Source organism: Helicoverpa armigera, chromosome 1, assembly GCF_030705265.1.
Source record: "Helicoverpa armigera isolate CAAS_96S chromosome 1, ASM3070526v1, whole genome shotgun sequence".
Taxonomy (NCBI): Eukaryota; Metazoa; Arthropoda; class Insecta; order Lepidoptera; family Noctuidae; genus Helicoverpa; species Helicoverpa armigera.
This window is the reverse complement of record NC_087120.1, coordinates 9,998,282-10,024,839: the sequence shown is the minus strand read 5'-3', so window position 1 is coordinate 10,024,839 and position 26,558 is coordinate 9,998,282. Positions and strand designations below refer to the sequence as shown.

The window sequence follows — 26,558 nt, the reverse complement described above, 5'->3', positions numbered from 1 at the left end:
ATCCGGGTATGGAAGCTGACTCCAACATAGTTTGGAAAAGGCTAGGCAGGTGATGATGCTCATGACAAAATATAATATAATCGATGTTTTCAATGCGAAGAATATATGTTATATTTAAAAATATTGTCACGTTTGGTACGGTTTAATAATACAGGACATTGATCTAAGTAGTTTTTGGGCGTCATAATGTGGTTGATTTTAAAACGTCCTCCTCCTTTTACCCAATTTTCTTTCGTACCTTTCTCAACTTCAAAACCAAAACGTAAAATGATTGCGTGGTTTGTAAAACCCTTCATGATAGATGTTTATCTGACACGCACCCTCCTTGTGATAATATCTCAGACCATCCAGTTGTGACGTTTATAGGTTGTTATGAGAGTAAGTTCCCAGAGGAAAATGAACATTCCACAAATATGATCGCAGTATCTATTTCTATTTTTTTCGACAAATGGATCTTTAGAAGCTGATGTATGTACATACGAAGTCAATATTTGAAAGATGACGTTCTTCGTCTCGTTTTTTTTAGGAACCCATCCTTAACATTTATTTATTCTTTGATTATTTCTTGTTTCAATTAGTATAAATAATTTATAAAAAAACAAAGCAGCACAGCAAATAATTCATTGTCCGGAAAGTGAAATAAACGGTTCAACCGTACATCCCGCGGACCAACTGTTGCACTAACTTGGTAATTTTGGCACGCAATCTCGATTACGCTAGTTCTACCCGCTCTTAACTCTTTTTGTCAATTTGACTTTATACTAAAGATTGTGTTCAGCCACGTGTTATAATGTCATGTTTGCTTATATGTGAAAATTAATTTAAATCTCTAATTTATTTTGTTTCCTGATATATTTCATATTTACTACCCATATTCACGTAGACCTAATGACTGTTTTTCGACAGCCTGTCGTGCCTAATATCGAATTTTTGGGACCAAAAATATTTTTGTTACTTTTTGGGGGAGTGATTGGGGAAAGGCGCAAGAAAGGTAGCTAGGTAGAGGGCGAGGTGTGGCGCGGGGGAGGCAACAGCAGCGGCGGCGCTCACAGCCCTCACTGTCGTACAGTACGGCTTTGTGGCAACACGCCCCGAGCCGAACCCCGACTTCGCGAACAGGCGCGTTCGTCGCGCCATGTAGTTATATCCCAACAGTTAAAGAACAAGCTTCAAACTGTTTTCAACTCTCACAAAAGTTGTTAAAAAATACTCCGGTGTCGGAACTGACTCCCAGCAGCCGCAGACTTCAGGTGAGCATTTTAAGATTTTGGATATACGCGCGCCATTTTATTTCAGGACCTTATCTTACCCTACAAGGCTCGCACCCTAAACGGCCCATTCGCACCTCGCGGAGGCGCGAGCTTTCGTGCACTACAGGTGAGTGGAGTTCAGTTCTGTTGCTCTGGTTTTAGCTCCACATTTCGGGACTACTTTGTGGTACATACGGTAATGTAAAAAAAAAACCTTATTTAATTTAAGCATAAAAAGTAAGAGTATTATTTTAGGATTCTTAAGTAAATCAATACTATTACAAAATATTCTTATTTAAAATGCATTATCATATTTTTTCGATTTATAAATATAATTTCAAACAGCGTTTCACTTGCGATATACAGAAGCCCTTATTTATTGATTTGTCAAAGGTCCAAAAAAACTACAATATATTATGTAGTATTGAAATTACTTGAATTAATTTTGGCAAGTAATTTACATAACTTCCACTTTTGTGGAACATTATTATAGGTTTGTTATTTCGTCAAATTGCCATCGACGGCGGACGGGCGGTACCGCGCTGACGTCCATGTAGATTTTAGCCCATATTTTTGTAGAAGATAAACTTCAAGCGTCGTTGAATAATCCTTTATAACTAATTCTAAAAATATTAGGTTGTAAGTTCATGTGTGGAAAAAACTGCGTCCGTTTTATCTCTGATCAGCAATATAATACTGAAATCATTTTTTAATGCTTGGAAAAAATCTTGAAGGATTTTTAAAATTATACGTATTTATGCTTCACTTGAATTTCTACTGGAATCAAATTATTGAATAGATGTCAAGCTAATTTACTTGTGCATGGCTTCATGCACATTTATTTAGGTGCAGAGCCGCAATTAGGTTCCAATTTAAATTATACTACTTAATTTACTTGGGTTACGGACTGTGTCCATAATAAATTGAATAAGCTGCATCACGTGAGTTCTAGTAAAAAGTAAAATGAGTAAAAAATTCAAAAGCCGTGGCAAGCTTGCAGCTTTAATTTTACTGGTTTATTTTTTTACAACTGGTCCAGTAGTTTACAAACGAAAACTATTGTAATTTTTCGGTAACAAATATTCACATTAAATAAATATTTCATTCTAACTGTATTATAATAGCTGGCTTATTAATTTACAAATATGTTTAGCATTGGATAATAGTAGGTCTATTTGAAGTATGTATAAATAGATAAAATAGATTAAAATGAATTCTGAAACCCTGCTGGAACTCAACTAGAATCTTAACCATCTGAGATCGATCAGAGAAAACGATAACACAGCTACTTTAGCGGATCATAAAATTTTGGTCCTTTTTACGACGCTGTATTGAATGAAGGTTTTAGGGGTGCTTACTCAGGAATAACGTGCTGGCTATTTAGTTTTAGTTCTAGTTAGTTCCTACTCCCATATAGTAGTAGCTGTACAAGTATCAGTTGTATAAGTAATCTGGATTTATAGTCGGCTCAGCGGTGCACATTGACGCTTTGCGGGTGCGGGCAGGTCAAAGGATCGATTTCTGAAGGCGTCCCGGGCTCTGTAGTACCTCGTTTCGTTTTTGTGGTAATTTTGATTATTTATCATCACCGTCTTATATTTTCTGTTGCCTTAAAAATATTATAACCTTTATTATTTCATCAAGGTAGATTAAGAATATATTTTGCTCTAGAAATTTGAGATAAAATGTTAATTATTAGCAACTTCAATTAATTAAGATATCAAATAGTTAATTAATATAACTTTTAATTCAAAATACGACTACTTAATGGAATATTATTTTCAACTGGGTTTTAATTAAAGCTTAAAGTATTAAGCTAACTATGGTTACATATTTTAAATCAATGATAATAATTGCAATGTCCATAATCTTTTGTACTTCGGTACGTTTGCCATTTTAAGTGATATGTTCAATTGTACATTATAAGAGTCAATTTATCAATGTTTTTCACATTTGGAGTGCTACATTATTATAGCTTCGCTTTTTATAGCTCGGCTCGTTGTGCCGTCGCGGACGGAATATACTCGTTGTGGGCATGAAGCAACAAGTTCAAAGAGCTTCACTGATGTTGCCCGAATAACGTTCTGCGTTTCAAAAGAAATAATCATAAGGAAATATGATTGATATTGTTTAAGAATGCTTACGGTTGCATTATTTTGTTAATTGACGTTCTACAAACAGTGAAATAAATGAAGTAGAAATGGGGGTTTATCGTTCAATATTTTGTGCTTTGAAATAGCGAATCAGATATTTGGTCATATTACTATTAATAGAACTAAGTGCCCTCGAGTTAAATGGTTTGGTTTATATAAAAGCAAATACATGATTAATATCGATGAAACATAGCTACATAATTAAATATAACACGTAATAATCACACTCTTAAAATGCATTAACTTAACAGGTAGATAAGATATAACTACCTACCTATATACTGTTAATATTTTGAAAAATATCTACACCCAGGTCACATTAAAGAATTTTAATTGAATCAGGATCGATTAACATAGATTTCAAAAATTAAAACTTAATTAATATTTAATTAATTTGTCAGATAACTCCAGTATATACTTTTGCATATAAAGCCTTTATAATATTGTAAACGCAGTGCGCCTAAAGCTCTTCACGCACAACCGAACAACTACTCGTGTTGAACGTTTGCTAAAAGGCTGTGAATATAGATATTTTCACCTCGTTGTAAAATAACAAAGGGCAAAAAAGGACAATGCCCAAAAATGCATAGACCAAAAACCAGAGTCGATTGGAATTACTAGTGTTTAATAAGTTAGAAAACAGACATAGGTACCTTATTATATAAATATTAATTACCGCTAAATCAATCATAACTTATAGAGTATCACTCTTAATATAATGAAAAGGAAAGTCGTTTTGTACGGATAGTTGTCAAATATAATGAAAAGGAAAGTCGTTTTGTACGGATAGTTGTCAATAGTTTGTTGTTGCTTGCATGCGCGTGACACCGCCGTGGGATCCGAGCGCGTAAAATCCGCTAGTGTGAAAGCACTGTGTGACGTTACTGACTATATACTGTCGCATTTTGGGTATTCCTGGCCTCTCGTAGGTCAGCCTAGGAGATGGCCAAGGTTCAAATATAATAACTACACAATATATATAATAATTTTATCACATTCTTTCTGAGTGACAGTCGCAAATCGATTAAGCTATCGACTGGCATGGACCAAAGGGCCATAGACTGCTCGACTCCAGGGTAGTCTCTGATAAGAATTCAGTCAGAGTCCAGTCTAAACCGGTCTCTGGATATGTTGCCGCCCCCGCCAACACCTTCGAGAAGAATCTTCCCTAGCATGGAATCCTGTCGAACACCGTGTGATATTTCTTGGCGGTTTGATTATCTATTATGAACGGCGCCTGTCGGTCTGTTAGAACTCATCTACTTAACAGAGATAGGTCAGAATTCTGAGATACTTGAGTGTCTCCCCACTGCAATTACAGGTTAAGGCGTACAAGGCGTTGGTGATGTCGACAGACACAACTACCCCAACCCAGGACATAAGGTCCCCCGTCATGAGGGAGCCCTGTACGGTACAAGAGCACAAGAGCCTCCAAGTCACGACACATTGACATTGGTGCATGATTGTTACTAGCTTGTAAGCCTGACAGCCAGTTTATCGATGGATATCGTATTACCAGCCAGGCGTTGTGTGAAGGTTAGATAGGCGATTATTTCATGTTGCAAAATGGATTAGTTGCACCCATTTTGTACCACATGATGTCATAAACGAAACACTTACTCTTCACTTCTGTCTTATGGCAATCCACTTTTTGGATATTTTAAACTATTCCATTCGATAACTGATTTGTATCGGTGCGTTATTTTTTGTTCGGCAAGCATTTGCTATTCCAGTGGTTTATTGAGTAGTATGAGGGTATTGCAGTGACGTCAATGCAGAGGGATTATACTAGGGAACTGCATGATGAAGTATGTAAACCCCATTGAGTCTAGGTTTGTTTGATTGGCCTCTGGGAGGGTTTTTTTTTGTTAAGTGTGTACGATATTGAGTTTTTCTAGCCCACTTCGTAAACTGCGTTCTATCCAAATGATTATAATTATACTTGTACATTATAATTTACAATACTTACTTATATTCTATGACTTTGCTTTATTTTGATTTTACTCTTTATATTCAGTCCTGAATACCTATTAGGTTTCAAATGGTTCGGTTAATTCTAGCCATAAGCATAGAATGCGCTAATGAATGAATATTATTAATTGAAGTTATTGAAAGCTTTATAGAAAGTTGAAGTCGCTTTTTTAAAATAATCACCTTTCAAAGGACTTGGTCGGTATTCAAAAGGACCTGCATTTTTTATAGAAACATGAGCAAATATAAATTAATTAACTGATACTGGATCTATTATTGAATTTATGGTTGTTCGTAGACACCTCAATTCATGGCTGAACTTTTTTATATGTCGTCGCTATACGTGCACCGGCCTTAAGTCTGTGTTCAAGGTTATTTCAGATATTCCAGAGCACGATCTTCTTTTACTCGTCATTAATGTCATTTTGCTTTTAGACATTCTGCGAAGTTTGGTGGAAAACTCCTGGGGGCGTGTAAAAATTCCATGTTGGTTTTTAGACTTTCATCTCTGGTGTATTAGTTTCTTATCTAGTTTTACTTTTTCTACTACTGCTTCTAAAACAACTATAATAAAATACAAGGAGGTTTTACGTGCGTCGCCAATAAAAATAATGACAAATAATTTTAATAAATATCTCATTTTTTAAGATAGTAGTCTGTAAATTAATGGGACTCTTGCAGCCATCTAATTTCGTTTGTTGTTATATAAGACTAATTTTGCGCAAGAGCGATAAAGTGATTATGGCTCCGATCTATCAATAATAATTATCTCTGAAATCGAAATTCATGGATGATGGCGAGAAATCGGATGACGGATAACGTACCCAGTGCACAAACTATCAAAAAAATAGATCTGCGGCTATACTGGGGCGTAATTTCAGGAATTTCAATCAATAAACAAATTCGGAACTATCAAGAGGAAACATTTTTTGCTTATTTGTACATTAGAGACTCCGAGACTACCGAATTGATTAAAAAAATCCTTCAGTTTTGGCAAGGTAAGATTGCCGTAAGCCGATAATAATCTACATCTTATCCGGGTGCGGGAGGAATTTCCCCCGGGACATGGGCGAAATCACGGGAAAACTTCGTATAATTCATGTTAAGGAATTGCAATGTGCATCAATTAAGCAGGAAAAAATCTTCCATTGCCGACACGTGGCAATTTAGTCGAAACAATTTAATTGGCAACGCTTTCCATTTTTCATTCAATTTTAGTAATTGCCCAAGAGATGTAACGATTCAATTAAATGCTTCCGCGTTGCAATTTGTTCCATTGCTTCTTTTCATATTGAATACGAGTAATATTTGAATGAGTAGGTAGGTAACTAAAGCTCAAAGTGCATGTCATCAAGAGACTTGAACAATTACTTATGTGTTAAATACACATATTTGCGTCACATACGTTTTTGTAGTTCTGCTTCACTTTGTTTAGTTTATTGTTTTAGTTAATTTACAAATGGTGTTTGAGCACTTTGATTACCCTACCTCTATAGAATCTCTATCGCTCTAAGGTTTGCTGTTAGACTCCCGGGCTTGAGCTCGCATTTGCACATGAACTTGCAAGATTGTAAGTGTTAACAATGTATTTGTGAGCGCAACAAAGTAGGTTCTAAAATTAATTAAAATTATTTGAACTTTTATTAAATGCGGAACATGACCGAAGTTGGATCAACGACAAGTAACTGTAGTAATACGCTATATTAAGTCAGAAATAGTCTAATGTCTGAAGAATATACACAAGCTACTCAAAAAAATAACGTTAAATAATTTTGAAACAAAGCTGGTTTTGCAGAAATACTTGCGTAGGTAATCTCTAAAAATTATTAGATTTTTTAGGAGATTTCCTGCAACGTTTACTAATAAAACAAGTAAAATAAAAGCTCTGTTTTGCTTTTCTTAATCCGGGGTTATCTAGGTATGTGTTGCACAATGACTTGACTGATTAACAATCCCGTCATCCAGACACAGCTACATCTAAGCTTTGCGCAAGTACGCACAGTACATGTATAATTGTATGTATAAAATAACGTATGGTTAATTAAACACAACTCCCAGCAACAGTTTTGCTTGCACTATATTCATTTACAATATACTCCAAAGTGGTCTGGGAAAATTATACTACGTTCGAAAATTGTAATACCTACGTTTCTACGAAATAATTGTATTTTAAGATAATTTCAGTAAAACCAGATATGTACTGTGCTTTATAAATACAGATCATACAGTTCTGGTTAATACAAAAATTGCGTTAAAGTTATGGAAACAATTTTTTTTAAGCGTGTTTCATAAACGAACCTCGATGTGCAATCTGAACATCGCGCTACCAGGTTCGACGGTCATTTCAGGCTTCAGGTCAGTCTGCCGCTGTCTATTGGCAGCGATGAACGTCTGCAACAAAAACCATGTACTTCATTTTTTACCAACTAATCTCGAACAACTATTACTTGATTAAACTTTCTTATTCAACAATAATTATCCAGTAAATGTACTCTCCATAAAATCTTGTCTCTTACTGACATATTATCTCAAAAAAGGGTTGAAAGTATCAAAAACAATAAACTTAAAATATGGATTCATTCGTGCTATTACAAAAAGTAATACAGTCGTTTGACAGGTGTTTAAGAAAACCCTAGTATAAAAGCTTACACGCGTGTCAAACGTTCGTTCTAGTTATATTCTGCATCAACCTTAATACATAATAGAACACGTTATTATCTTCAAAAGCAAGACGGAGAGCGCATCTATTGGTAATAGATTTGCATCGCAAGTGTACGGTTCTCGAGTAGGTACTCGTACACTAATCGTCTAAAGCGCAATGTGTAATACCATTAATGTGTGGATTTAAATGCAAGTTTGCTGTTCGGAATATTGACCAATGTATAGATGTGTACGAGTAGGTATTTAGTTAATACTTGCCTTGTAATATGTACATTTTAGGTAACATTTTTTATCAATTAATAATAATGTACTTTGATTACTATGTCCTGTCCTGTCCAGTCCTGTGTACTATGTATACATATTCACTCTAGTCTCTATTATCTCACTTTCGTAATCCTATAGGACGGACAATGGGCCAACGGCTTTATGTTCCATCTAAGACACGACAGGCTCCTTCGGTCTTAATATTGTGGACCATTATGATGCAAGAACAATTTGGACAGGCAAAATCGATTTATATACACAGCAAACAAAGCTATTGATGGCCAAAATCCTATTTAGATGTTAGTTAGAAAGATGATTCTACGATGAGCATCCATATTATTGTGAACAAGTATTAGTGTCAACCTAACCGCATGCAACTGAGTACCAGAGTTTTACACGGAGCGATTGCCTATTTGAACCCAGCAGAGTTACTTGGGCAACTTGATAGGCGATACTTGAGGCAAAACAGGTTCTTAAACTGTCTGGCTTCTGACTACACGTAACGACTGCCAAAGATGAGAGAGACCCAACAATTGTACGTACCTTTCGAAACATGGAACTCATCTAAGCATTGCTTAAACTTATGTTGTCATTATGTATTTCTCAAAAGTGGTGGTCTGGTAGTCATTCTTCAAATAAGTTATATAAATGTGATTGCACACGTTTTTCATAAAATTAAACAATGCTGGGGGTATATCGTTGTAAATTACGAAATTAGGTAATTTGGTACGTACTGTAAAATATGCACAAAAAAATAATCTAAAAGCGATAGTTTTGAGTTCTATTACTTTGCTATAGCGTCTATATTTGCTTAGATTGTCTACAATATCTTCAATATACAGACATTAACCTGTTACAGATGTATTATAGCTATAGATTTACTTTGCTCTGTTAAGCAAACAACGCCACTACCGTTCGTTGCTTATTAAATTATTCAGTCACTTAATTACCTTTAAAGTGACAGGCTTTATTCAGTGAAGGTAGAATATAATCCGAACAGTTATTCGTGGAACTATTTTTTACTTCATTATATTTCCTAGTATTGACCTTCAATTTCACCCACCCTTGACCCTGATTGTTAAAGTCAGTAAGATGCCACGAGGAGTGTGCATTCAAGTGCATGCAAGAAAAGTTTTCCAAAGTCGCTAGAGATTAGTGCGTCCAAGTTAATAAATTCTTCAGCACGATAGCGTTAACTTGAGACCTTGAAAATACTTTAGAACTAGTTAATAAGATTCACTATCAATATCAAGTCTTATTAGATCCACTTGAATGTCACAATTTTAATTGGAGCAAAGAGATTTCTTTGCTGAACTTGAAATACCAATGGAGAAGAAATTATTCAGTAACCACGTGTTTTTTTTGCACGTAATTAAAGTTGAGAACACTATTTTCTTGAAGTGAATTTTCTAACATGAAAATATGTAATATAATATATACACTGAATGTTATTAAACTAGTGCAGATGCCTTTTGAAAACGGCAAAGAACTTAAAATTATGGAAGGATGAAAAACATTGCAGAGATAACAGAAAACGGCAAAAAATATAGGAAAAATAATTTTACGGGCGATTTCAGGTCGGGAAGTAGGTTTTTAAGGGGAAAAAAATTTAAAAACTGTAAAAATTGTAAGTAAAAATATAAAAATTGAGGGTAATATAAGGAATACCTAGAACTTTTGTAAATTATTTAACCTCATCACGTGTGTAAAAAAAAAAGACAGAACAAGTTTTTGTTTTTTTTATTTGACAACGTTTTTATTTTTCTTATAACTTTTGGCCTATTTTCGTCCTTTTCGTGTTTCGTCGCCGTCGTCATCGTCGTCATCGTCGTCGTGACAGGCTAAAGACGTCCACTGATGGACAAAGTAGGTTGAGTTTCATCCTATTTTCAATTACTTTTGAAAATAATGCATCTACCCTAGCCTATTTGGGAAAGTTGCTGTACCTGTCTAATTATTTACTCCGCTGTTCATATTATGTGCATGTCCAAGAATATTCAAGCGAACTTAACTCGTACGTAGAACAGAATTTGCATTGTTCATGAGCAACTACGATAGACGTATCGACTGGCTTGTTGAGAACTAATATGGGAAATTGAGGCTGACAGATTCAATAATACCAACATTTTATCACAATTTCACGTGAACACATCGAAGGAACTCCCTTCGCTATTATACCGTCGTTGTATCGAAGACTTGTATTCAGAAGCTCGCAATACTACGAAACTAACAATACATCCCGACCAATTTCGTACGTAATTGGAAATACATACGAATGAACATTTGGTTGTATGAGTGTTAGATATGAATAACGTTCACTATTAAATAGTTATAGTAGTTGTACTTTATAGCATTGAAGATGAAAGGTTTTTTAAATTATTTTAATGTTGAATCTTAGCCTTTCCCTGAGGTATATGATCTCGAAAGACATAGAAAAAGAGCATACAATCAAATCTTTACAAGTAACACGTAAATTAGATTTTCTGATAAAATATGTGTGTGTTTATTTATGTAAGCGGAAAGTAATATTAGTATTCATATGGTGTAGTGGGATCATTGTGCGGTCCGTTGATGTTGCTGCGCCGGAGGGCTGCGGTTATGATGACTGACGGCCTCAATCGCCGCTTCACTCTGCGGGTAATACTGTGAAATTACGTTACCGGAATCCTTAATAAACTTGCTTAGTAAAAGAATCGTTTAAAGCATTAATTTTTAATAATTCCAAACTGAATGCGTCTCAATACATTGATATTCTAAAAGTTTCCCTTTTGAAATTCATACGGAGCTAACAAAAATTCTAAATGCCGACTTAAGCATTAATGCTATTCGTATCACGAGGAAAACGCTCTTGCTTTCTACATTATGGAGTAACCATTAGTGTGAGTAAACAGGCTGGATTAAACGACTACTTGTTGAAGCACCTTTTGCAAATAAAAGCCTCGAATGTCGTTGAGATCAACACCAGAAACAGAAGGTAATCATTAAATATATCACTATCGTGAAAATAACTTGTAAGCGGTGACGGTGACCTATATATCCATTCTGGCAGCTATTTCGAGTTTTTTGTTAGTCATATAGGTACCTACATTTCTAGTATGCGTTTAATAAAGTCAATTTTGCCTGAGCACAAATTCCTCTGCGAGTCCGACTCGCGTTAGTCCGGTTTGTTGGTGTTTTATTTTATACTCCATTAGTTGTTTAAATAACTTACCACTCAAGTTAAAGTTGGTTAAAATAAATCGCATTAGACGTACATAACTCACAAGTAATATGGTGATAATGATTGCATCCTGTTTTCTCTTGTTGAGGGCAAATGGATAAAAGGATATTCCACACCTTTCGAGCTGGTGCAGTTTGACGTCATTTCCGCCAAGACCAGCTAAAATAAATTAAATTCACATGTTTCCTAAATCATAATCTAACTAGGGAACTGGCCCAACTATGTGGGGGTCAGCTTCCAGCCTAACCGGATGCAGCTAACTACCTGAAAAGGCAACTGAGTACCTCTTGGCAAGAATTTCGGGCTTTTAACTTCCCGTCACATGACAAGATGGTCACCCATCCACAGACCGACCGCGCCGATCGTCGCTTAGCTTTCGATCGAACCGCGCGGGTATTATTTACCACAAGCTCATACGTATTCTTAATATTATAAAAGTTTATTTTATATAAACTTGCATGACTAGAAATAACGATGCACAAAAATATGGCCACTCAAATGGAATGAAAAACATTGTAAGAGCTGCTGAATGCGCGGCAACAGGTAAAACCGTTCGCGATTTTGTACAAAGAGCGCTGGACCGCGCTGTACTTCACTGTAATATTCAGTAAGTACCATTAAACGGTTCATTTTACTTTGTGGCATTCTTGTGTGGGGAAGAAATACAATATTTTATGTATTTGAAATAAAATCGTTTAGAGTTCATGAAATAGTAGTGATATTGAAAGAAAAATGAACGACGAGAAGAAAAACTTCATAAAAACATCAGCAAGTTAATTAGTGCCGAGCATTCCCGTTCTCAAACACAGATGTTCTGCTTCAAAATGTGACAAGAAATATTGAAATATGGTAATCTAGGCCAATACGTCGAGCTGTCTCAGATTAGTAGTGAGATGTTCTGTAGACCATTTTGAAATCATTTGCTTGGTTTAATCGCAGATCATATTGTATCTTGAATCATAGTTTACACTATTGATCGGCAAAAACTTTAACTCATACAAAGCTTTTATATGCGGCTTTGTATGAGAAGAGGCATTATTCAACGTGGAAAATAATTGGCTAGTGAAAATAGAAAAATGTTTATTCTTTTTTAATAACATTATAACCTAAATAATATTTCAAATTGAATTTTCTTTAGACATCTCAAAGAAACACTCTCATTATAATTATTCAATTCGCTCAGGGATCTAACAACCGCACTGTCTACATATAAAACATCAAATCTACCCATCTATGTGCATACATAATATAGACCCATGTACCCTCTTTCGAAAGGTTAATCAAATTGTTTTGTCCTTTTTGTTATGTTTAAACAAACACGTTAAATGAATACTGTTTTAGAAAGGGTCGCAACAGTCAATAATAATCAGAGCTTATTTAAATATCTAGTAATACCCACGGGGCCATTGACAAACGTTTAGAGATACCAATGATTAGGTACGTATGTTCCGTTCTGAACGAGAATTGAACCATGTCGCAAAATGATTCCAGAATCATAAATAGATAAGGATAGATTATTTTATATTGTAACTAGCTTATATCAGCGGTTTCAACCACTTCCTGAAGGAACTACTCCCCGAATAAAAAGTAGCCTATAAGTAATTCTGATGGGGTGTACTACGCCCAATCGAATAACAAATAATCGAATGCCAATTGCTCGACCACTATAAATCGAAATTCTAAATACTCGAACATTCATAATATCGAATGGTTATTAAATCGAACATTCAATACATCGCGCAGTCAATACATCGAGTGTTCAAAATATCGAATGTTTGTTTGATCGAGCGTTAAATGCATCGCATATTCATCCTATCGAAAATCTATATTTTTTATGAATACAAGAAAAACTCAAAATTTTGTAATAAATTACATTTTAATCTTTAATTCTTATTAGCTACATTTTAAACTAGAAAATTATACAAAACAAAAAACACTTCTTATTAAAATTAAAACTAAACTTGTTGCAATAAATAACACATAAACTTATTAGAACAATAACAACTCGGAGGATGATGATGACATTTTAAAGTTTAGTGTGAATTGCAATTGCACGCAGAAACTTATTATTTATTACTTTTTCAATTGCATTATCGTCCCTTTTGCCTCTTTTTTGGGAAGTAGGTCTTCCCAATCCCGCGTTTACCTTTTCAATCGTCCTGTTTGTAATGGCTTGCTCCTTAACTAAAAATTCTATTGTTGCATAGAGACCCCGTTTGTTCTTATCAAGTAACGTGTTCCATCTTCTGTGCCATCCTTCAATGTTGTTCTGGGTTCTAGGAAAACCCAGGGTATTATTTTGAAACACAGACCACAGTGAAGGTGGAAACATAGGAGATAAGCGTGCTATAAGTAATTTATTATTTCCCGTGTCGTGAGAATTAATATTTCCCCACACATAATATTTTGAAAACCAGTTGGTAATATCGTTCGCCTCATTAGGTAGTACTTCTCTCAATTTATCAAAAGCTTCTGGTATCTCTTAGTGGGGTAAATACGCGAGTGCGATTATCTGTCTCAACTTGACTGCAAACTCAGCATCCTGACCATATTTACTTTGCAAACCATTTTGTTGAATTTGACGCCATACATTTTGACCTAGGTGGAATAGACAACACTTGTGTTGCGCACCGGGAAATTCTTGTTTTACACCATTAATGACTGCCATCTCGAAATCCGTCATTATTACTCGTGGATTTAATTCGATTCCATATTCTAAAGCGTACAACTTCAGTGCTTGAAAAAAATGCAGGTAACAATTTAGCGTTTTCTTCGTAAGAAACGCATATACTAATGGCACGAAATAACGGTCTGTACCCGTGTCCACCAAACCATGTACACTATATATTTGTCTGAAAAGTATAGGACATGTTTCAAATGTACCATCCATCAGCCAAAGTTGAGATTTATTAAAAAGTATTAAATTTGATTTAGTCGCAAATAACATTATAAAGTTTTCATCAAACTTAATCTGACGCCCTAAAAATCTTTCACCGTCAACTTTCTGCAATCTATCGGGGACGTTTATATCATCCAAAGTAGTTGGTTCCTTCGGCATTTCTTTTCTTCTTGCTCGACGTATAATTTGCGATGCTGCTTTTTTGTTTGGAAGAGCACACGCACTTGATTTAGAAATTTTAGCCTCATTTCGCTGAATAATTTGACTCGGTCTGTCAAGCGAGCTGGTAGCATCAATTTCTAAAACGTAGTTCGTCTACCTTACCAGGATCTGGTGCGTGATTATGCTTTGAAGCATAGCTTTCCAACAGATGCTCCTCTTTGCCGTGCAATTTTGTTATTGCAGTGCTATTACAACTGTATTTATTTTTGTAGGAACAATGCCAGTAAAACTTGTTGTTAATATTTTTGTTTATTGCCATTACATAGCCATCCAAAAGTATGAGCGGCTTGTTTTTTTGAGATAACTCAGGCTTATAATATGACCCTACCGACATTTTTCACAAAATTCTCTACAAGTACTACGTAGGAACAATGCTTTTTGTGAATTTGCAATAAATGACGTTAGCCTGAAATAAATATGACTTACCTAATGGTTGCGTTCAGAAAGTCAATAAAATTATACATTTAATTATTTAATTTATCAGTGTTTAACTTGCAATATAATCATCATTGTCTTAAAAAAGGGGTACTTACAAATTATGAATTATAAGAAAAAGTAATAAATAATAAAAACAACATGGATTGTTGCAATTCACACTAAACTTTAAAATGTACCTAATAAGAATTAAAGATTAAAATGTAATTGATTACAAAATTTTGAGTTTTTCTTGTATTCATAAAAAATATAGATTTTCGATAGGATGAATATGCGATCCATTTAACGCTCGATCAAACAAACATTCGATATTTTGAACACTCGATGTATTGACTGCGCGATGTATTGAATGTTCGATTTAATAACCATTCGATATTATGAATGTTCGAGTATTTAGAATTTCGATTTATAGTGGTCGACCAATTGGCATTCGATTATTTGTTATTCGATTGGGCGTAGTACACCCATTCTGATGAATAAGATATACCAAGTTTCATCAAAATCCATTATGTCGTTTTTGGACTTACTGCCCGCTGCAACTCAATACCACATGGTAAAATTGGTTGTCGAGCACTCTGGCTTTTGTCTACCCATAACGACTGCCCATCCATGGACCGATGATGCTTAACATTGCTTATCCTTATGATCAAGCGACCCGTGCTCCTGCTTAACCACGATGTTCCAGATATTCCTATGTGTAGCAGTAGTTTGACCACGTAACCTAATAACAATACCAGCCAGTGATGGCGCAAGCAAGCTTCATATGCTAAATAAATATTTAGCCACACCATCTAGTTACACTGGAAGGCAACTGGCCGACAATCACATCAGTCCAGACATTATGCATGTAAACTATAAATAAATAAACGTTTGGCTGGACGTAGTTTGTGTGATACCCGGCGCCCGAGGATTGGGGACTTCGCGCGAGTCAAATCCAAATTGTTCATTTAGAAACGTTATAATGTTTTATTGTTCTGTGAGGAATCTAAAATCTTTCATCGGGTTGTCTAACCGTCATTTAGTGAGTCGAAAGCGTGAATGGTGTCAGAACACGAAACTGAGCATCGTGTTGCACTGTGGCATATATGGGTTACATTCTATTTCGGTGGTGATTAGGCAGAGTGCCTTTCTCCGCGATGTATCTGGCCGTTCGTGTGAGTCCATACTGATTTGCTTTCCCGCTTTTCCTCGAATTTCGTGTCGGTCAGCCGTTAGCCGTCTAACGAAACGCCTGCGGTGTTATTCGCTTTTTACTCAATTATTTGATGCATACATTTTCTTGGTGATTATTTACCAAGAACCAAAAACAAACTTCAAAAGGACTGAATTGACCTTCGCTGATGCGCTCTCTATTACTAATCAGCTTATGTACCTAAGTATATCACTTTTTTGTAGGAAACCATCAAATGGGCCCTGTCAGTGGGTGCTGAAATAGAATGATATTTGAGCAGTCTTTGAAATTGAGTGGCGTCGCAGTAGGTATTCGGCGGTCAGTAAGTCAAAAATAGTAGTTTAGTAGTGTTACAGAAAATTGTTTACGAGTTACCACAAACCACCGTGGCTAATATTTAATGAAAATAAAACGGTCTCAAACAAACCTGGTAACGGAATTACTTTTTCTCAAAGCAAGGTTGCTTTCAACGAGTCCAATTCAATAAAACAATTATTTGGTAGGTTTTTTATTTTTATTTGTTAGTTCCGGAGATCGGTTGGAAGCCCGCAAATATCCTGTCTAGGAAAACGAGTACTTTAGAAATTTTGTTACGGCTTGTGAATTGTCGCTGTAACATGTCCCGAGGGATATACTTCCCACACATAGAGGAAAAGTAGCCTGATATATAGGCCATACTAGTACCAAGTTTCATTAAAATCTACCCAGTCCTCACAAACTTTCGCATTTATAATATTTTTATTATTATAGGTAGTTACGTCTTACAACGAATATTTTAAACAGTTGGCCGATCGGACTATCTCAGTAACCAATTTTCTTAGGCAATCACATTCACGCACGGTAGGGATACAATTTATAAAGGATATACATATAAAGGACCTTTTACCTTTACGTCGATGAAAAAAGCGTTGTGCTCCCATAACCCTCATTCTGACGTCTCGGTATTATCAAGTATGATGATCATCCATCACTCTGTATTAAGATCATACATCACGTCTTACCAATATTTATAAACATTCTTTTTTAATTAAATCTTATATAGGTTAATATAAAAATAAAAGGTTAAAAGATGCCTCTCAGTTATAAAGGACCAAGGTCGTGCCTCTGTTCCATTGGCGAAGAGAATCCTTCCAACTATTATACTTTGCCGTCGACCTGCGCTTAGTCCTGATAATTAATACCTGACATTTAATGGCACGGATACTGTCTGGTTTTACTGGCATTCTCCTTGCATTCTTTTTGTATTTGGATAAAAACGCGCTTTGTATTTGAAAATGCAGTTGTAGTGTTTGCCTCTTAAATGGAATATAAATAATTATATAAATATCCTTTTTGTTCTGTAAGCGCAGCTATTGATCAAAATGACCTTTGTTATTTTTGCAGGGCTTCCATACGTCATAGAGTTTTATCAACTGACCTATAAAATCATCACTAAATAAAGTCCGTTGAAAATGACAAAAATCTGAAATGTGCAAATGTAAGTGTGTTCAATCAATCCATTTAATCAAAGTCTCAAGCATTAAACTCATGTAATCTCTCAAAGGAAATTAAGCCTTCTATTAGGAAACTTGAAATAAGTCATTGTACACAAACGACTTGTCTCAAGTAGTGTCGGGAGGTTTATGTAGATCATGTGACTCGGCAAAATTCAATGACATTGCGTCACTTGAATTGTCGAGTGTGAAGAGGCTTTTCGCAATATATATAGGAATAATGTATGACTCGCAGCGTATTACTAAAGCTGATGACGTACTACCATATGTATATCTATGTAAGTCATGAATACTTTAATTGTACGAACTGAAATAGACTAACAATTAAGTTATGAGATTAAAGAGGAGCTTCAAAATTAATTTAAATTATTTTTGTTTTGGAATTTAAAACTAGAATCGATCCTATTTATATTCTTAGCATTTATTAGTTCTCGCTAAGGCTTAAATAAAATAGATGATTTGACCTTAAACTGTTTGTGACGAGTGTGTCTAGTTCAATTAAGCAATGTATTCGCCAATCTTAACATGTATACTCGTCAGTATCGTTGTATCGTTGTAGAGTGTTTTGTATGATAGATAGACTTTTTGATTTATATCTCGCGTTATATCTATTAGACGAAGAAATACGATATCACTATCTTGTGAAACCACATTAATCAACTCGTTCAGCGTACTTAAACTAATACAATGGATATGTTTGCGTAGCTCTGCGCAGTGACGTGTACAGTGGCATTTGCATTATGCTACGGCGTAGCCCACTGTGCTTCGGCGTAGCCCTTTTGGAATGTTTGAGATGATTCACTTCAGGGCTTCAGTGCAATTCTATCGGTATGTGGTTTTAATTGAACAGCGATCCACGCTGCTAGCTTTGTACGATTGAGCTTTTGTATATATAAACCACAGAAAATACCAAACAGCCTCTGTTATTGGATTGTATCGGCCGTACTACGAGCAAAAACTGAGCACGGGAATTCGGGTGAAACAAAAAGTTAAAAACATTCCCAGTAATGTATTAACACGAGTAAACTACACGCAGACTTTTTAAATCAAGTAATTGGATATTACGACAAAGTTTAAACATATAATTGGACTGTCCTAATTAGTTGTTCTCGACTGTAATGTGTCCAATTATAAACAAAAGTTTAAACTAGCGATAATTATGATTGATTTCATGCATATTCATAATGGACTACTGACGATTAAATACGTTTTAAACAATGAATAAACGGAACTGAAATGTTTGGTTTGATTTGATGCACTTCACTGGGCAGGAAATAGCGAATCGCGGCTTTAATTCCTGAACTGAACAATATTGTTTGTATAAATTACAAATTGTTGTTCTTTGTGGGGCTAACCGGGTTTTTTTTTAACTTATGTATGAAAGATAAAGAGGATTGTCTAGCTAGCGTAACACAACTTTGTTATAACGGTCTGGGTATATATGTAGATCATTAATTACGGAAAAGAAACTTCCTATTATATAAGTGGTGTTTCTTGGCTTTTTGAACTGCTGAAACTTGACAAAGAATTATTGTTGCCCAAATATAGTGACGCATCAATTAGAATATTCTGATAATCTCTATAAATGTAAGAAAAAAATATTAATTAACAATTTATCCGGCTTCCCATTGGTGGCCTATGATTTTGCAAAATATCTGGTTACAATAAGTTTGTCCTATTTAAAGCACAGAGTACAAACGTTAATTATCCATTTGGCTGTAGTTTTTCTGGCTACATTTTTTCAACCTCGGATTATTTCTTTGCATACTTTTTAGTTTAGTAGAGCCTTTGGCTTCGCATAACTTAATTAATGAGTCCATCAAGACCGTAACTTTAGGAACTTACTGTATCTTGAAAACCAACACTTGGTTTAGAAAAGTTTTTTAAAACTGAAGAGTTTCTCCGAAGCCAATAAAAAATCTTGTTTTCTAAGTGTGCAAAATATTATATAAAGCAAAATATGATTATATAATATTATATATAAAAGCGTGAGCTTGTCTACTCTTGTTCGACCGCTCCTACGAAAGTGACACAACGTTGTCACGTCATGGGCTATCGCCGAGTGTCAATGTGTTACTAACCTAGTAATCTATATAAATAAAAATAATGTTTCGATGCGCAATTTACTTATATATCTGATCGCAAAACAATTTTAATGTTTGCACTGATTATTTATTAATTGCGGTATAGTAAACGGAAACAAATATAACCAGTAAACTGTAAACATATACATATATGTATAGTGAACCTTAACCGTGCATACATTAAATATGCAAAAGCAAATAACTGAATATTGTTGTAACAATGATATCAAAACAAAATGCTCCAATTTTAAATAAACTCGTTTGTTCTGTTCCTGTGTACAAATATTACATCAACAGGTTGCCTAAAAATGTGGTTCTTTTCATCGTTCACTTTGTTCTTTTTTTGTATATTAAATTAAACAGTAAAAAACCTTAATATCAATTTTTTTTTAAGTTTAGGTAATTGCCTACTACACACTCGTATGGTATATTAAAAAGATCACGCAAACTGTAATGGATAACTGAAAGGATTACAATTTTTTTTTTCGAAATTTATACCATATCCAGACGCATGAAATGATTATATAGAAAACGTCAGAAAAAACAACAAACATAATCTGAGGTTATTATAATCATACGTTGAAAGCAACAAGATGTTATATAAGGATAAAATAAGGTTGTTACCTTAATAAATAGCAAGAGCACTCAAGAATTTACAAGCAAGTGTGTTTATTGATTTTGCGACAATGGTCTCGTTCGAGCCCCGGAGATTTGGCTACAGCCCGCCCCAACCCTCCCCTAACAAAATTTAAACGAGCCATAACATTCTTCGGGTTATCTGATTGTGTTCCTGATTTATTTATGAAGATTAAAAAAATAAATTTACTTTCAAATCCCTATTACTGTAATGGAAAAATAGTAACATTTATTTATGTACCTACTTAAGCCTACTTCAAGCATTCATAAAAGTATTTACGTTTAATAATGCCGCAATAAAGAGAGCCTTGAAGAGTATCTCATAAAGTATTTATGAATGATACATTTATTGCAAAATCAAATATGATACGACTATTTATTTTATTCAGTTGTAATTGTTTTTTAGTTGTACAGTAGTTGTTCATAGTAGATACTTGTATGACTACTACGCACTTCTACTGCAAAGCATTAACTTGTTTCATTTGCACGAAGTACCGGTTTATTTACAAGCATATGACACATATTACAATATTAGACGTTCAACTTTCTCTGTTGCCATTAAGTAAGACGGAGAGATGAAATCTACTGAAGAGCAGCGTCCCTTTCTCACAATGTAAACTTGATGGGTTAACGCGTGGTAATACAGCCACGGTGTTGTGTCTGGGATCTTATCTTCGAGGCTACTGTCGCTGCAGTCATCACTTATAGAGCTACCAAACGATCTGTGTAACGCTAGAAAGTAAAAATTAACTGCCAGTATTGACAGACGAGGGTTTTTGTTTTAGAGGGAGCGTTATTATTAATTTTCATATTTAATAACATATTCTTGATACGTCTCTTATGTTGCGCCACTAGCAGTAAAAGATCTGTGGATGTAATGTTATAGAAATTGTTGCTGATTGGAAAGTTGTCTCTTAACTTTAAATTCCAGTTTTTCTTGGTTAAACTCTAAATAAAAATGGCAACATCAAATCAAAGCTAGCAGCGCTAATCTGAAGAGATTGCTCAGTGGGTCTCTATCTCTACTATAAGTCTGTCTGTGAGCGCCATCAAATTACATGAAAGTGTGACTCATAACACAAATTGCTACTTCTGTAATAACAAATAAACTATGGTTAACAGTCACACCCAGTATTTTAACTTAACCTTTTAAAGTTAATTAAATGTACGTTCCTAGAATTTTGTGACATCATCGCATATTCAACATTTCCATGTTTTAATTATGTAATTAAGTTATGCTACTGCATTACTATATGGCTTGTTCATATTTAATTAGGATATTGTGCGGTTTTTATTTGGCCGACACGAACGATTATAGGTATACAGATTCTTTATTCCTTGTAACACATATATATCAAAATGGCCCAATACCTAAATTATGTCAATTGGATCGTTGAGACATATGTCTTAGTCTTATTAGTCTTATTGTCCCAAGAGTTTTTTTTTTTTAATTAGCCTGTGCTGTCCCACTGCTGGGCAAAGGCCTCCCCCAAAGCCTTCCACTTTTCTTTATCCCAGAGAGATAAAGAAGAGGGATAAAGAAAAGTGTCCCAAGAGTTATCTTACAATATTTTGCTAAGGCACTATGATGAGTGTGAGACAAATTGGAGTGAAAAATAAAACAAATCAAAAGAACACATGGGCTTTCTAGATAAAAAACAAAAAAGTCTCCCAACTACAATAGTTTATTTTGTTTCCGTCGTTAATTGGTGCAAAATCCATCAACACTTGCAAACACAAAAATGCAGGTCTGAATTTTGCGTGAATTCATTTTACGATAACCATATTTCAGAGCAGTTAACAGGTTTTGTATATGATAATCTTATTATGCACTCCACGCGAACTACTAAAACATAATAAAGTATCAGACCGCTCTTCTACTCGTTTAACTACATAAACGAGAACATTTTGCAACTTTTGCTGCCAAAAAAGAATATTTTAAAAATAAAATCAAATAGATAAAGCAGACTAAACTGTAACATGAAGTGCGTTTATATTGCGTCTCTTTAAGATTTCATGCATTTAATAAAATAACTCAAGGATGTTATAATATTTAGATTATAGACCAGAGATAAAACACGTTACTTTCTGTCGAGAATTCTTGTAAGCAGCGTAATTCAAAACCATTACAAATGTTTGTTTTTACCGCCTCTCATTTCCATACTATTTTTCTTTCAGCAAAGTTGATACGTCAGAAAAAAGTAGATACGTCTCAATCAGATATTCAATTTTCTAACATTTACTCGTTTCAATGAATTTCTCAACGCTCCGATGTATATTAAATTCTTATATCAACACGTAAATTCCTTATAACGAGGAACCTATCTATTCACCGCTTTCTTTGCGTTTATTTAAAAAATAAACAAACACTGCTCCGTCGTAGTTCAAGCATAAGATGGAAAATCTTTTATAAGGAACATTTATGAAATAAATTATATTACGTGGATACTAGAAGAGCAGCCTGAGCATCTTTGTATGCGATACGAGTCAATACAAAAGAGGGAAGAAAAAATATAGGAGTATATTGGATTTTTCTCGGTCCGGTCACGTAATTAGACGCATTTCATAGAGGCGGGCATGTCCAACAGGTGATATAGCTCAATTGAATTAATTAAACCCGGTAAACTGATGACATGTGTTAGTACGATGATTATCTGATTTATTACATGATCGTATAATACAACATTAATTACTACAGCTGAAAGCAGGTTTTACATTATATTAAAACTTCTCCTATTTTTATTTACCAAATACTAAATTAAAGTTTCAATTGATGTACAAATATGCAATAAACGCAACGAAAATAACGTCCCAAAATTATTAAAATGACTTCCCGGATTCACATTCGTTTTTAGATATTTTTAAAGAGATGAAAGAGAGATAAATGGTGAAGGTCTGATTAACCGATAGTTAACTCAAGCTAAAGAAAGAAAATGTAACCCTGAAATAGTAAAGATATGGAACGTGCTACAGATGAGTTCCAAGTGAAGCCCGAGGCAGGGCCTTCGGCGGTAGCCTTACAGAGTAATCGTTTAGTACCTCTTAGTAAAAGAGTGTTTATTATATCCAGCTGTAATAATAAATAATGAGCCGTGAAGGTTTCTTGTAATAATAGACACGATACATCATTATGTACGAGATCAGAGACACCTGTCGATATTCTTTTCATCATATATAATTGATGAAAAATAATAGTTTTGCGGAAGATATGTTTTGTAAGTTTCGTAATATAAAACTGTTGTAAATAAATTAATACATTCGTACGCAATTGACACTTTAATTTATTTCTAGAACTTTATAAATCTCGTCACTTTATTAAGATTTTCCTCTTCGTAGATTATAAGTAAAACAATTCATATATTTATTACAATAAAGTAATAGAAGATCGAATAATACAAACTTCTTATCTATACTTAGGTATTGTTTAGGCTCCGGTGACAAACAAAATAAGTTAAAGGCGAAATTGAGCGTGAATATGTTCATCATCAATTATTCGTAAATTTAGATTTTAATACGTGAAGCAAAAACTTTTGATTCCTATCTACTAAAACCATGTGCGCGTAAAGGTTTTGATAATCTGGTAAAATATTTGAATAAAAGAGAAGGCATCTCTGGTCGATACATAATATACCAACCTCAACTAAGGACGGCACAAAAGTAATGTAAATAGCCAGTTATTGTAGAAACAGACTATTTCTGAGTCACATACATAATGTGACAAAGACATGGTTAAAGAGAATAGCAAAGTGACACCTTAAATGCCTTGCACAGTTTAGTTGAAATGCTTTGTTAAACAATAATAAAACTTTGTGCCTCTTTAATATTTAATTTTATTTTGTTTACTTAGAAATTATTACCTACAAGACGGTTAGTTTAAAGTGACTGCCAATAAACAGACCGCCGATATTACTTTATGAAGGTTCATAAATATTATATATGCTATATAATTATGAAGTTTTACGTATTCCTCACTCCTGAATAATGCGATTACATCAGAAAATTTCCAGTAAATGCAGCAAAATATTTAAGTGTAAATGCTTCAAAGTCATAATCATTAAAACTCTTTAGAACACGTTGCAAGTAAACGTAAAGTCTGCGTCTAACCTTGAAATGTTCTCTCGGGAGTTGCAAAAGCTATTATACTTTCCTTAACTACACAGATGACCTTCACACCTGCTGCGCTTCATTATAAGCATTAATTAAATTAAGAGCAACATGTTTTGCACCAGGCTTATACCAGTATGAAAAGCTCACATAGCCAGATGTAAAGAACGAGAGAAAAAATGTTGCTTCAGTGGACAGCAAAGGGAAGCTTTGGGCACCTTTAATTTAGTCAATGCTTGCAAAATATTATGCAACAACTGGTTGGTAGAAGAAGTATCTCAGTGATTTAGGCTATGCGTTTGTAAATGAGAGAGTTTACAAGTAATTATGGAAACAATGTATGTAGAATGACTTCACAATCCGCAATCACTTGGAATATAATATCTCGTACGCAATTGGCTGATCTCCTTTGGGATAGGCGACGTGACCCAAATTCTGTTTGAACTTAATTAGTGTAATTGTGACGCCGAGTTAGAATTTATGTATTGTGTAAAATGTAGAATTATGTATAGAGCAAACCCGAAGTTCGCCTACCCTAAGTTCAAATTATGCCAACGAAAGTCCTTTTGGGGATCGATATTTTTATTTAAAACTAAAAACTTCTTCTCAAGGAAACAGCAAAAGAACAATACTATTTTGATATGTTTGTTTTACTAATTGGTACATTATTTCCATATAAAATATAATAAGGAACACGTGTAACACATGTAGCTAAAGCCTGAAGATCCACAGGTAATAAAAAATAACCAGCTTACTAACCGACTATCATTGTAACTAGTAATGGAACGTTCCTATATCAAGCCTAAAATTAATTATATTGTGGTAACATGTTGCGCCCGAGGCTTCGAAGATACTTTGTTAAGGCAACAACGATGGCAAAAACTGTAATACAAATAAAGTATTATAACTAGCCTTGCCCGCGGTTTCCCTTGTTTTCTGAACTTCTTTCCGATAAAAGGCAGCCTCTACGGTACTGTGGTGCATACGCTGTTTTGTATATTTGAATGTGTATAGCGACTTGGCGTTTACACCTGTGTAATGTCCTCCGAGACCTACAGATTTCGTTGTTCGGACGCGTATTCCGAGGCATGCAGGTACCTTTTAAACACAGATGGTCAACCATACAAAACAGCGCTAACCGCAGCTTAACCTTTGACCGGTCGACCCGTGCGCTTGTTACTTATGCAATATCGTCATATTTTTGTGTTATTTCCTGGAAATATCGATATAATATATTGGATGATTTTCCTATGAACTGAAGTCGAGTAGCACATAAGGGAAGTAGCTAAACTTTATTTTCTTTTGAGAGGAGGAACGTGTCAACTTTGTTAACGGTTCGTTTGCTCGTTATCAAGATTCTAATTAAATTATACACTGGCTAGACTGGTGTAGTCGATTGGCTATAGGTATAACTGCTGCACTTACACTTTAGTAACTGCTATATATACTGGTTGCTGCAGTTTTTGTGTTAACCTAGTTTCTGCAGATATAGATTAAAAGATTTGGTAATAGTTAAAACTTTGGATTTCAATCAGTACTGGTCTTAGTATATTTCAATTGAATTGATCAATAAGCAATAGATCCACGTCCCGGGAAACCAGTTCCCACAATGGTGTAGAAAGTAACCTCTGTCATTTCTCAGGGTCTAGACAATATGGGCGCCAAATTTCATTTAAGTCGAATAACTACATTTGGCGTGGAAGCGTGACAGTCGACAGAGTTAGTTTAGCGTTCACAACGGGTGCTTAAGAAATAAAATTGCAAGTTATATAATCATAGGTGCTGACGACAAAATTTCCAATTTTAATATATGCCAAGAGTGTTTACCTTAACGAAGAAGAATTTTACAAACTATCGGAAATAAACGAAAAATATGGCAAGAAACTGAAAATGTTCTCCATTTCTGTATCGGTTGAATTATAGCAAAAAAGGTTAATTTATTTTTCCTCTTCTTAACAAAGTCCCTCCACTCTTTCTCGTGGCCTTTAAGATAAA

General features: G+C 34.7%; 1 protein-coding gene across 5 annotated transcripts in view; it reads left to right on the top strand.

The window, feature by feature from the left end:
• Positions 1 to 1,071: 1,071 nt before the first annotated feature.
• The window catches only part of LOC110374607 (SCY1-like protein 2), a 118,711-nt gene continuing 93,224 nt past the window's right edge, over positions 1,072 to 26,558 (top strand). For all 5 annotated transcript variants that reach the window (XM_049838163.2, XM_049838172.2, XM_049838165.2 and 2 more), the window contains exon 1: positions 1,072 to 1,250. The gene's annotated coding sequence lies outside the window, so the exon portion shown is untranslated. The remainder of the gene's footprint in view (positions 1,251 to 26,558) is intronic.